Below are 13,527 nucleotides of genomic sequence, written 5' to 3'. Positions count from 1 at the left end.
ATAGCAGTGTCACAGAGGTCAGCTCTACATCTAGTTTGTTCGTCCGTGGGGATCACACAGTCATGCATAGGGGACACATTGGGGTCGCCATCAGGGAGAGGCAACAGAGTGGCAGGGTTCAAAGTGGTACATCGTTTCAGTGTGATGTGGGGTGCAAGCAGAGTCAATTCGTAACCAGTCAGTCGTGCACTAGTCAGGTGCTGAGTCTTGGTCTGGTTCAGGAGGGTGTCGACAGCATGGGGGACCAGCACAGTGAGGGAATTCGAAAGTACAATCCCCTCACTTTGTCGGATAGAGACGGCAGCGGCAGCTACCGCTCGAAAGCAGGCGGGCAGAGCTCTGGCTACGGGGTCAAGAGTGGCAGAAAAATAGGCACAAGGGCGTTGTTTGGGACCTATGGGTTGTGTTAGGACAGACGAAGCGCACCCCTCCCTTTCGTGGGTGAAGAGGGAGAAGGGCTTGGTGTAGTCGGGGGTTCCTAGGACAGGGGCTGAGCAAGGGCATCCCGTAGGTCTTGAAAGGAGGATTGGCATTCAGGGGTCCAAGGGAGTGGGAAGGGGACATCTTTCGCTAACAAAGAGAGTAGAGGTTTGATTATGAGACTAAATTTTGGCAACCACTGTCGACAGAAGGACGTGAGGCCTACTAAGGAGCGAACTTGTTTCTGAGTTTTTGGAACAGGGGTCTCTAGGATGGCCCGGATCCGATCGGGTGTGAGCTTCCTCCCGTCTTTGGACAGGAGGTGACCTAAGTATGTCACCTGGGGTTGGCAGAACTGCAGTTTCTTCTTGGAGACCTTGTGACCGTTCTCCGCGAGGAAGTGCAGGAGTTGGATGGTGGCTGTGATGGCAAGTGGAGTAGTATCGGCAGCCAGGAGAATGTCGTCGACATACTGGATTAACACCACTCCGTCCGGGAGCTGGACTGCGTCCAGCTGCCTCTTGAGAGCCTGGCTGTAGATGCTGAGGCTCTCAGTGTAGCCCTGGGGTGCTCTACAGAATCTATATGAACGGGCCTTTAGGGTGAAGCCGAAGAGGTATCGGCTGTCTGGATGGATGGGGATGGAAAAGAAAGCATTTTTGAGATCTATGACGGTGAAGACAGTGGCAGTGGAGGGGATCAGGGTCAAGATAGTGGTGATGTCGGAGACTACTGGGTACTGAGGTACAACTACTTTGTTCACCTCTCGGAGGTCAATGATGAAGCGATAGGCCTTCTCATCTCCCTCGCCTTGCTTCTTAACAATGGGTAGGATAGGGCTGTTACAGATGTTACTGACTACTTCCTCTACTACTCCTGCATCGACTAAGGACTGAATGATTTCTACCAATGCCTTCTCGCCCTCGGGCGATATCCGATACTGTGGGAGCTTTGGGAGCATAGCGTCTGGTCGTACAGTGATGTGCACAGGGTCTATCATCATGCGTCCTACGTCTGAGTTGGTCTTGGCCCAAAGGTACGAGGGTAAAGTGTCTAGTAGGGACGAATCAGCGTCAGTGATGGAAAACATGCGTCGGTGGGACAAGGCCTGAACAGATTCTGGTTATCGTATAGTATGACTCGTACTCCGTCTGGGGAACACCGAATGGTGGCTCGAAAGTGTTTCAGGAGGTCAAGACCCATAATGGCGTCTGGGGTGTTGGAAGATAGCAGGAAGGTCGTGTCCGTGATGTTGTTCTCTAAGTCAAAGGGAATCGGTGCAGATAAGGGATTAGTAGAGGGCGTTCCATCAAAGCCTATTGATGTCACGTGTGAGCCAGACAAGGGTGCCCTTGGAATCAGTCGTTTAGATAACGCACTACGTGTTGCCCCAGTGTCCACCAAAAATGGGGACTTCGTACCCAGGACCTTAGGAGTGACATAAGGACCTTGCTGGTCAACACAAAGCTCGACTGGATCCCTCCCTTGCCCCTGGCTGTCCTATGCGAAGTCGTGGGCGTTTTCGCAATCGGACTGCTGATACTGATTCTGTCGCGGGTGGTCAAATGTGTTAGGTCGGCTTGATCTGTCATAGTTAGCGTCATTGGTGTGTCTCCGTCCCTGGTCCCTGTTCCTTTGTCTGTTTGTCCCGTCCCTAGCCTCTCGGTTCTTGTTCGTTTCATGAAGAACCGGGCACTGCGACTTTCAGTGACCGTATCCTTTACCAAACGCGCATTGGTTTTCGTCTAAGTCCCTTCGGCCTGCATAGGGTGCAGACGTTCATTCTCTGGAGGGTGTATTTTTAGGGGCTGTCGACTGGTAGTTTCCTTTGGAGGGTTCCCTACCTATTGTCACCCCTTGCAGTTGAGCTATCATGACCCTCTCTTTCAACTCCTTCTTTTTACGTTCGGATGCCCTGTCGTTCTCATTCTTCTGATGCTCATAGTATTGGGCCATCTGGAGGATAGCCGCGGGTTTAGAGGCTGCCCAGCTGCTTTTGCTCGCTTGCAGCTTTTGAGAAACTTCTTGCACCAGACCCTTCACAAAGTTCTGGACGAACAAGTGATGTCCGGTTGCAGTGGTCATATCTTGGCCGCTGTAGTCGGAGAACACCGTTTCGAACCTAGAAAAGTATTCCGAAGCGTCTTCTTGTGGTTTCTGTCTACAGGCCGTCACTATTGATCAGTCTATTTTCTTCTCGGGAATCAGGGTCTTGAGTTTCTGGACGATCTTGTCCGGAAGTTCAAGAATAGCGGTTACGGGTTTCTGTCCGGCTCCTCGTTGCTTGTCGATCTCATCGAGTTGTCTCCAGGTATATCCGAATAGCTCAAGGTGGTCGACCTTGCGGATCTGCTTCCACACATTAGCTGGCAGACATAACCCGAAGAACAAATCGATGTCCGCTAGGGTCATGATAGTGGAACCTAAGGCTGTACCTAGTTCAGTGTAGAAGGCAGTGGGGTTTTTTCGTAAATCGGGCAGAGATTTTCGAAACGTCAGAATATCCTGCCGATCCCATGGTTGGTAGACCCAGTTGTACACTACCCTCCCTCTTGCATCCGCGTGGTTAACATCATCGTGTGTTCCCTGACCTCGTGGGGGAACCCAGTAGGGGGCAGCCTCTCTTATCGGCATCATGGTGCTAGGTTGTTCTATTCGTGGTTCGGTCGCTACAGGTGTCGTAGGTTTAGCCTCCACCTCTGATTCAGTGAGGGGGCGGAAAACCTCAAGTGTACGCGCAAGGAGGTCTGTCACTTCGCACTCATCCCCGATATCAACCTTTCTATACAGAGTCGTTAGGCTCTCGGGACCTTTGTCTCGATATCGGTCCTCATAAGCATTTAGGACGTGATAACACAATCGTACGACAAAGTGTCGTCTGTGGCTTCCCGCATAGGAGTTGAATATATCCATGATGTGTTCCTCACTCTCCTTTCGTTCTACTAGTGTCCTGACTACCTTGTCAATCCCCGCTCGCTCATCTTTGCCCAACCTGTTCGTTCTTGTGGGTTCTGCCTTTCGGGCCTCATGGTCATCTAACATTGCTGCTTGTTTTGTATCTGGTGCGAGGGGTTCGGCCGGCGCGGAGGCCATGGGGGCCGAGGCCCTGGCGCTACTCTCGCCTGTGCTTGGGGGCAGCGAGTGTTGCGCTGAAGGTTGGGAAGGGGCATATGGAGGGGGCATGTAGATGATCGGAGGACCAAATAAGAGATCATCGCTGGCTCGCTGTTTCGAGGGTAATTCGGGGTAGAGCGCAGAGGGTGTTCTAACAGGACACTGACTCGATGTTTCGGTTTCTCGTTTCCGCTTAGCTTCCTCTCTCTTCTTTATTTCTTCCTCTAGTTTCTTTGCGGCTAGGTGGGCTGCTTTACGTAGCTCCTTGTCTAGCCTAGCTTCCTCTTTATTCTTTCGCTGTACAGCTTCTTTGCGCCACAGGCCAACGCTGTCTAGCATGGTCGGTGTCGATCTACGAGTTTTTAGAACTTCATCTAGTGCATCTAGTTTGCTTTCTTCAAAGGATGCTATCAGTGGCCACTGACTCTGGGGTTCCTTCTTCGTAAACCTGTGCAATAATTTGCTATATGCTATAGCGACTAATCCATGTTTCGTGAACATGTCCTTGTTAGGGGTGCCTTCCAGTGGGACTGGATGATCCACCTCTAACAAGCGGTCCGGGCTGAACCAGCTACCACTCAGTGGGGAGAAGATAGGCATGACAGATTACAAAGGGGGACAAAGGTCCGCACTACCTATCCTTCACTACCTGCAAAGACTAGACAGAATATTGCTATTCTACATTGTTTGCAAACAGTGAATGCTTCAAGAGGACCAGATCCAAATAAACAATCAGTGGGGAGAAGATAGGCACGACAGATTACAAAGGGGGACAAAGGTCCGCGTTACCTATCCTTCAATATCTGCAAAGGGAGAGAGACTCTTTCCATCCCTCACCGTTTGCGGACAGGGAATGCCTCAAAAAGGAGCTGCTCTGACAATCAAAGAAAAGGGAGCTACCCTGACAATCAATCAATCAAACAAACAGTGGGGAGAAAAGATAGGCACGACAGATTACAAAGGGGGACAAAAGTCCGCGTTACCCACCCTTCACTGTCCACAAAGGACCGTTTGTAAGCAGCGAATGTCTCAAAGAACCATCATCGTTTCACAATTTGTTGTTTTTACACGACCTTACCTGGACCGCATGGGCTGTTTCTCGTCTTCCGCGTCCAGCGCCCGACTGTCCTCCAATCTCCGATATTGCCGCGGCACTCCTGATGGTTCCCAGTCAGGACCGTAGATCACTCGAGAGAGGTCGGTTCGGAACCAGTGAAGTTCGGATGATCGGCTTTCAGACGAGGGTCTATCGGACAGGAGCTCTCCCGATCGCTGCAGTCGTTCACTCTGTCGTCAGGACCTCTCCCACTGGATCCACGTGTCGCTGATGGGCCCCCCGCTTGGGACGCCAATTGTAAAGCGGGAGGGCAATCGACGAACAAAATAACCTCAAGTATTGCCCGACGATGTCGCCTCTAATCCCACAGAAATATGAATCAATGAAGAGGCAGGCGCTGGAGACCGGAAGGCAGGAAACAAAGGTTTATTCTCTCCGGAGGAGAACACATCAGATCAACCAAAAGGGAATCTTCTCGAGGTGCTCTAACTGCATCTCCGAGGCCTGGCCTCTTATACACGCATTTATGGCAGGAAGACATTCTTTATTACAATGAAGGTACTTTGAAGTATGAAAGACATCCCCGAAATCTTCCGCTTCGGACCCGTTCCCACACACCCTTACAGTGAGAATCCCCTCCCCAATCATAATACAGAATCGTCATCAGACGACAGAAACAGCAGGGCATTCCGCCGATTCCCGTAATGCGTGTGGTGTGACGGATCTCATGGGGTGGGAGCCTTGATCTACTGTAACTCCTTTGAAGAGGGGTGATTCTTTACAGTTGGGGCCATAAACTGCATCCTCTGGGCTAGGTGATAGCCTGGGACCGGCCTGGACAATAGGACACGGAAGAAGAGGGGTGTCAGAGGGTGCAACAGTGAATAGGAAGAAAGAGAGGTGTCGAACAGGCAAGGGGTGTGATTCCCAGGGAAGAGCAGCTCAGATGGAGGGGTTTTTATGGCCCATGCATGAGAGAGGGAGAGAGCGGGGGCGACCACTGCGTGGGGAGATGCTTGCGAGGGTGGGGAGCCGTGCTGAGGATCGGCGGCTTGCAGAGAGTGGGTCTGACCAAGGCATCTAAAATGGCTGCTGTGTATGACAAAAGTATGGCATTTGGGAAAAAGGCAAGATGGCGCAGACAACGTTTATCAATACGAATTAATTTTCCACAATATGCTGTTATGACTTTGCATACGATTGTTGAAGCTGCATGTATTCCACATAATTCAGCACAAGCAGCGGAATTGATTGCATTAACGAGAGCATGTGTGTTGGTGAAAGGAAAACGAGTGAATGTGTATACTGACAGCCAATATGCATTTGGCGTGGCTCATAGCTTTGGACGTTTGTGGCGTGAACGTGGATTTTTTACTTCGCATGGGACGAAGATCCAGCATGGACAGTTGGTGAATTTACTTCTTGAATCTCTTACTTTGCCGTTACAAGTAGCGATTGTCAAATGCAGTGCCCATAAGAAAGTCACGGATGATGTTGGCCGCTAAAATGCGTTTGCGGATGAAGTTGCGAAAGAAACTGCGAGAAATGTGATGAGTCGAATGTATGTTGCAGATCCGGCGAGATGGGTTCCAGAGAAGAGTATGTGTGAAGATACGATTGAGAGTTTGAAATCCATTCAAGCTGAAGCTACAGAGAAAGAGTTGAATGAATGGAGAGAAAGTAGAGGTAGATTGGATTCGAATGGTTGTTGGACTGATTTGTCTGAGCATCAGAGATGGTTGTTGCCTAACACATATGTGCTTCCAGTTGTTACAATGGCTCATGGCATGGCACATATCAGCGTGAAAGGGATTTGCAAGTTGTTGGCTCCGGTTTGGCAGAATGCGGGAATTCCAAAATGTGCAGAGAATTTGGTTAAGAACTGTATGGTGTATTTGATGTACAATCCTGGTAAGGGAACTACAACATCAGCTGGTCATTTTGCTCTTCCTACGTATCCGTTCGAGGCTTTGCAGCTAGATTTTATCCACATGGAGAGATTCAACAACTTGAAATATGTTTTAGTGGTTGTTTGCTCCTTTTCTAGATGGGTAGAAGCTTATCCCCTTATGGACAATACTGCCTTGTCCACAGCGAAAGCCCTAATCAAAGAATTTTTCCCTAGATTTGGAATGCCGAGAATTATCTGGAGTGACAATGGGAGTGAATTTGTGGGTCAAGTCATGAAGAGAGTGTGTGAGGGACTAGGGATCCGGCAAAAGTTCCATGCTGCAAATCACCCCCAGTCAGCTGGTTTAGTCGAGTGCTATAACGGCACTCTTAAATTGAAATTGGCCAAAATTCAAGCGAGCACTGGTTTGCAATGGCCAGATGCTTTGCCTTTAGCACTTTTGTCCACAAGAATGACTGTGCATTCGAGAATGGGTTTGAGTCCGTATGAAGTGGTCTTTGGTCGCCCAGCAAATATTTGGGGTGTGCCAAGACCAACCAGATTTAGTGAGATTGAACACCCTGTGTTGCTTGACTACTTGCGCAAACTGACGACTAAATTGCATGTTTTACACCAACAGGTGCACGACAGCCTCCCACAAGCTTCTGAGGATCCAGGCCACGCTATTGAACCTGGTTCGTGGGTCTTCATCAAAAATTTTCAGCGAAGCAAGAACGATCAGCCCCGCTGGACGGGACCCCTTCAAGTCCTCCTGTCTACACATTCTGCAGTTAGAGTGCAAGGCAAGCGAAACTGGATCCACGACATACACTGTAAGCGTGCACCATTGCCCTTACCCTACGATAAGTGGGTCCAGGAGGGACTTCCAGACTCTGAAACAGACACTGTTCCACGATTTTTGCCATTGAGCGATGCTCGTTTGACTGGTACGAACTCTGAAAGAGAAAGTGATGACATTTTGCAAGAAGCAGTGCTTCCTTTGAAACGATTGAACACTACTGAGCCTGAACTCTTATTCAAAGATCAAGAATTGCCTGGAAGAAGCCGCTATAATTTGCGACCGAGAGTCGTGGACAAATAAATAAAGACAAATAAAGTTTTTATGATTTTTCTGTTTGCAGGTTAACTCTCCACCGAGGATCTACTTATTTTTGTTTTTCGAACCGCCATCCGGGTTCAGCTGTAGGGTCGCGGTTGCTGAAAGTCTTTGGAGTGCAAACCTGAAACACTAGGTCGAGGGTTCTGGTTGGCCTAAGGGAGTTGCCCTGGGTTGACAGAGGCATTCCTTAGCATGGAACACCCTACCATCGCGAGCAGCATATTTAGTTTAGGATGGATTTCTTCGAGTTGGAGAGACCTGCAAGGACAATGATTTTTAGAAAGAAAATATGTAAATTGATCTCAAAGAAACGTTTTCTAATACGGTGTGTATTTCTACTATTGGGCCTGATGACATTCATAATTGGTTATGTGACATTCTCTTTTAAAGTAACGTTTAATCCCACTGTGCAACCTACACCTCTACCTACTATTTCTTCTCATTCTTTTCATCCTTTGCCTGAACATGAGGTACTTAGACGATTGGAATTTGCCAATAATTCCTTTATTCAACTTTTGCAAAAAACACCAGTTAGTGATGAACACGACAAACTGTTGGATCTGTGGTCTAATGCCCCATACGACTGATAAGGGTATTCCGTACTTAGTTTTGCCTTTTAGTTTAAATGATTCGATTTGGGCTTACAGAACGATTTTTATTTCTGCCCATAGTGTCTATCCCCAACATTCACCGAAAGACAACCCAAAGAATAGTGCAGTTGCTAGAGGCATAGTCGACATGGTCAAAGGGACTAATGCCCTTGAAACTATTCCGACAGATGAGAAGCAACCCTATAGTGGTTGGGATATTACTGGATATGGAGTTAGTCTGAGTGTCAACCAGCGAGCAACTTGGGGTTGGAAGATTTTGATGGTCATTGGAATGGTCTTAGCTATCCTTTTCCTGTTCTGCCTCTTTGTACAGTGTGCTCCTGCTATTTGTGGCCTCTGTGCTACTTCGTGTGCAAGGAGACCTGTCCAGAAAGAGGTACTAAGTGATAGGATGATGCTACAGCAACATATCGATGATCTGATGAACATAGATCCGGATTGAGATTGACATGGGGTTTGGGTCTGTTGCCTATGTAAGGGCAAAAGGAGGGTCTGTAGTTCTGTGGTTCGTGAGTGAGGTTCGATGGTTCCGAACCCGTTCAATAAAGGTCGTCGGAAATAGGCGATTTTGGTATCAGCAGACCGCAAATGACGTGTGTAGTGTGTCTGAGTGTTTTTGCATGAATCGATCAATGGGAACACTCCGTATTCAAGGATTTAGTTCGAACCTTCGGGTTCCATTTTGTGTACGGCAGCCATTTTGTGTGGTTGCCCTCACATAGGCCGATGACTGCGGCCGAACGAGTCCTTGAGACACGTATGCCTTAACTGACTTCTGAATGACCTGGCCGAACTGACTCCTTGCTCGAGGCTGACCTCGCTGAGCCAGTTCCTTGTTAAGCAGCTGGTCTGATAAAGATCAAAGAGTAGGGCAGGCCCGAGTTTATGGTACACTGCTCCCACCTTTCTATCTCACTTCCAATCTGTTTCTGTTCCTTCCTTTACGACATAATCACTGATTTGGGTTGAGGGTTTTATGATGGGTTTGACCGCCCTGATCTGACAAGAAACCTGGAATGTGCTTGGTCATTTCTGGTGGGCTGGACAACGGAAAGTGGGATTGTCGTCCTACGCTACTTTTGAATTGTGACACTGTCATTGGTCAGTTTGTATGAACCCAATGCTAATTTGAAATCTTGCCTGAGGCTTGATTTTTGGCATAAAAGACCATGCTCCGCTCATTGAATTTGTGCAGTCTCTAGCGAACCACCCGTGTGTGCTTCATAGATCTCTGTTCCTGGTTGCAGCCAATAAACTTTGGTCTTTGACGTCATCAAGAAATATCCTGTGTCTCTGTTTGCCAAGACAGGGGAACTCGAAGGCATCGGGCGTTCTCCCTGGCGCCGCTTGGTTCTAAAACTCGGTCCTTCACAGCCCACACACAGGCTAAAGCCTCCTTCTCGATTGTGCTGTAATGAACTTCAGCACCTCTAATCGCTCTTGAGATAAACGAAATAACTCTCTCCTTGCCATTAACCATCAGCGTGAAAACAGCCCCCAATCCAACCGTGCTTGCATCCACAGTTACAAAAGACTTCCCTTCAGGATCAAAAGTTTTAAGACCCGGAGCACTAGCGATAAGCTTAATCACACCCTGAAAAGCTGAATCATGGACCTCAGTCCAAACAAATCTGGAACCTTTCTTTAATAGTTGTCTGAGTGGTTCAACAACCAAAGCATATCCTTTCAATAATTTCGCATACTATTCACTTAACCCAAGAAAAGAGCGTAAAGCATCCTTGTACTGAGGCTTTCTGGCATTTTCAAGGTTGCTAAGGATATCTTTTTTAGAAAAAATCCCTTCCTGAGTAATTTTATGACCTAAATAGTCAATTTCTTTAACTAGGAATCTACATTTTTCCGTGCTCACCGTCATGCCCTTGCTGCTTAGGATCTTCAAAACTTTTTCCAAAGTGACATTATGCTCATCAATTGACTTAGCAAAGATTAAAATGTCATCTTGAAAAGACTGGACACCTTCAACTCCACTAAACAAATTTTCAATTAACTTTTGAAAAACACTGGCAGCAGATGCAAGGCCAAAAGGCATCCTCAAGAATCTAAATAACCCAAACGGAGTTATAAACGCCGTCAGATCTTTAGAATCCTGATCCAGAGTAACCTGATGGTACGCTGCCTTCAAGTCCATAATGGAAAAAAAATGTGCTCCATTGACAGCAGCCAACATTTCTTATATTCTAGGCAAAGGATAAGTTTCCACTACAATGTTTTTATTGAGAGATCGAAGATCTACATGCAATCTAATTTCTTGATTCTTCTTAAGAGCAATAACGATAGCCTAAACCCATTCTGAGCTATCAGTAGGTTCTATGACACCTTGAGAACAGAGACCATCCAAATGTGATTTGAGCTTGTCCCTCACACCCAGAGGTACCATACGAACTTTATGTTGTACAGGTAAAGCTCCTTTTTTAAGTTTAATCCTGTGTGAAAAAACTTTGACCTCACCCACAACATCTTCAAAAACATTCTTATACTTATTCAGAATGGAAGATAGAGGATATTCCAATGAAACATTGTTAACAGGCATTTCTCTCAACTGAATGGGACGATCTGATCCTGGGCATAAATTAATGCCAAGTTTACCAAGATCATACCACCCAACAATATTTTTTCCATCAATTGCAACATAAATTTTGGTAAAAATGACACGGGTCTCAAATTTTAACGAATCTTCAAAGAAACCTATCATTTTGATGTCAAAATTACCAAAAGCTTTAGGATTGATATCGGATTTAGCAAGTTTGACACCTTTCCATTTTTCATAAAAGAACACATCTGATAAGATAGTCACCGGCGAACCAGAGTCAGCCATAGCTTCAAAGGCAATCTTACCGACATGAACTATCCCTAAAGGAGCTTTGAAAGGAAGAGAAATACTATTTATGTGACTATCAAAGGAATCATCATAAATAGTGATGACTAAATTCTCCAAATTATCATTAACATAAGAAACACTACTATCAGCAGAATTAGACTTACCACCTTTTTTTTGAATCCTACAGAAAGATGTAAGATGGCCAATTTTACCACATTTAGTACACTTTTTTTTAAGTGCAGGACAATCTGGACAGTTCGCCAAATGTGCTTTTGAGCCACACCTAAAACAACTTAAAACTCTATTAGTTTGAAAATTACCCTTACGATGCATTTGAACAGCACAAACAGAGGTGTCATTAGTATTCTTGTTTTCGTTAGCAGCAATGACTTTAGATGACTCAATTGATCTCTCAATCCCTTTGGCTAAATCAATGACTTCTGCCAGAGTAGGATTACGACAAGCTAAGAGTCGTTCTTGTACTTTTTTAGCTGCACAATTAAACACAAACTGATCCCTTAACGCCGTATCAAAATAGGCACCAAAATCGCAGTTTGCAGCTAAAACCCTCAAAGCTGCTACATAATCTTCAACAGATTCATCAGCGGACTGTTTCCTCTTATGAAAAGAATGCCTTTCAATCATGACATTAGGTTCATCTTCAAACTGTTTCTCAAGTCTAGCAACAGCTTCAACAAAAACATTCCATCCATCACCTCCCTCAATTGGTGGCGCAATGGGTATAAGGTTCTTGAAAATTTCAATAGCAGCTGTGCCTAAATAACTGAAAAGAATAGCCTTTTTCCTTGCAGCAGAAAACCCAGTACCATCAATGGCAACAATGTAATTGTCAAAAGTCTCAATCCATTTCTTCCACCTTAATTTCGCTTTTCCTGGAATTTCCAAAAAGATGGAGGGTTGATTGCAAATCTGAGATGAAGCCATTGCAAAGACTAAAACAGTAAAACTCTAATACCTTTTTAAAACGTGTGCAGAACAATGTGAAAAAGAAGGGAGAAAAAGAACTTCAAATTGTGTGCAAATCACAGTAGTAATAAGACTGCAACATGCACTTCTCAAAATAATGAAAGTGTGCACATCACTGAAGTAAACAGAGGATTGAAGAAAATATCCAGCTTACCACACTTCTACTTCCCGAAATGTGTATTTTAGGAAATATTTATTTTAAATAAAAGTGAGCGAATCACTGAATTCGCAAGTAAAGCTCAGTGAAAATGATATTAAACTACAAGTTGCCGCTTGAGAGACGTTGTAAGTAAAACGCCGTTACACTGCTTGACGATCGCCGATGCTGTGATCACAGAACAGCTGACCATCTGAAAAGCACTCCCAAAATGGCCGCGACGTTGCGTGCTACGCTGCGTTCCAGATGAGCGATGCGTTTCAGGAGTCTGAAAAGCACTCCCAAAATGGCCGTGACGTTGCGTGCTACCAAGCGCTGCGTTCCAGACGAGCAGTGCGTTCCAGGAGTCCGTTGTTAATCACAGACGTCATCACACTGGAAGCACACAGGAGCGCGAGCAGACCAACTGACGTAGAGACGCTTGAATGACAGCGACTCGAAATCCTTAATATTTATGGAAAAGACAGTACCTTGTAGGTCACAAGAAAGCAGCGTCAACAGCTCCCATTAGACTGCACCCGAAAAGGATCGCACCGTAGGTCCGTTTCTTTTTTAAATGAAATCGAAGAAAATTAAAAGACGCTCAGCAACACAGTGGGCCCATAAATTATTAAATAAACCTCGTCGCCATTGTAAAGAGCGGAGGAGGCAGTATAAGTTTAAAATAGGATTTATTTAGGTTAAATCCAAGGACCCACTGGAGCACAAACCAAAGCGTCTAGATCAGATCAGCTCCAACCGCTTCTCTGATCTAGAACTCAGGTCCACTACAACATTCTCCATTACATGCGTAACATTCTTTAATACATATGACAATTCCATAAGTGACATCAATGACAATGCTAGAAAGAAAAGAAGGATATTACCACACAGAAGAAGAAGCCTAGAATACCACACCTACCTCATTAATAATCCTGAGGTAGGTCAATTGCTACACACTAGGAATTGCTAATTTAAATTGAAAAAGGTTTCTTACATTAGCGATTCACAGGAAATCCCAACTTGGAAATCGCTATCCCAAATTTTAATACTTCTGTTGCTTAATGACCCGGTTGAGTATGCCAGATCGCTCCATGTTAGACTTAGTAAAGGATGGTAAACTGGATTTAATCCACATGTTTACCTATATTTCAGTTATTATTTCTGAAACTGAAGTTCACATTTTAAAATTACACCTCGATACACAGACCACACTTCTTATAAAGTTTGGTTTCTTATGCTTTTTAGGCAAAGCCCTCCTCTAGACACCCTCACGTACTCATGGCACTTCCAATAACAGGGACAGAGATTTCCCTGATGAACATCATTGTGTTCCTCCACGTCACACTAGA

Source organism: Lissotriton vulgaris, chromosome 3_1 (genome assembly GCF_964263255.1).
Source record: "Lissotriton vulgaris chromosome 3_1, aLisVul1.2, whole genome shotgun sequence".
Lineage (NCBI taxonomy): Eukaryota > Metazoa > Chordata > Amphibia > Caudata > Salamandridae > Lissotriton > Lissotriton vulgaris.
Note: the sequence above shows the minus strand (reverse complement) of the source record.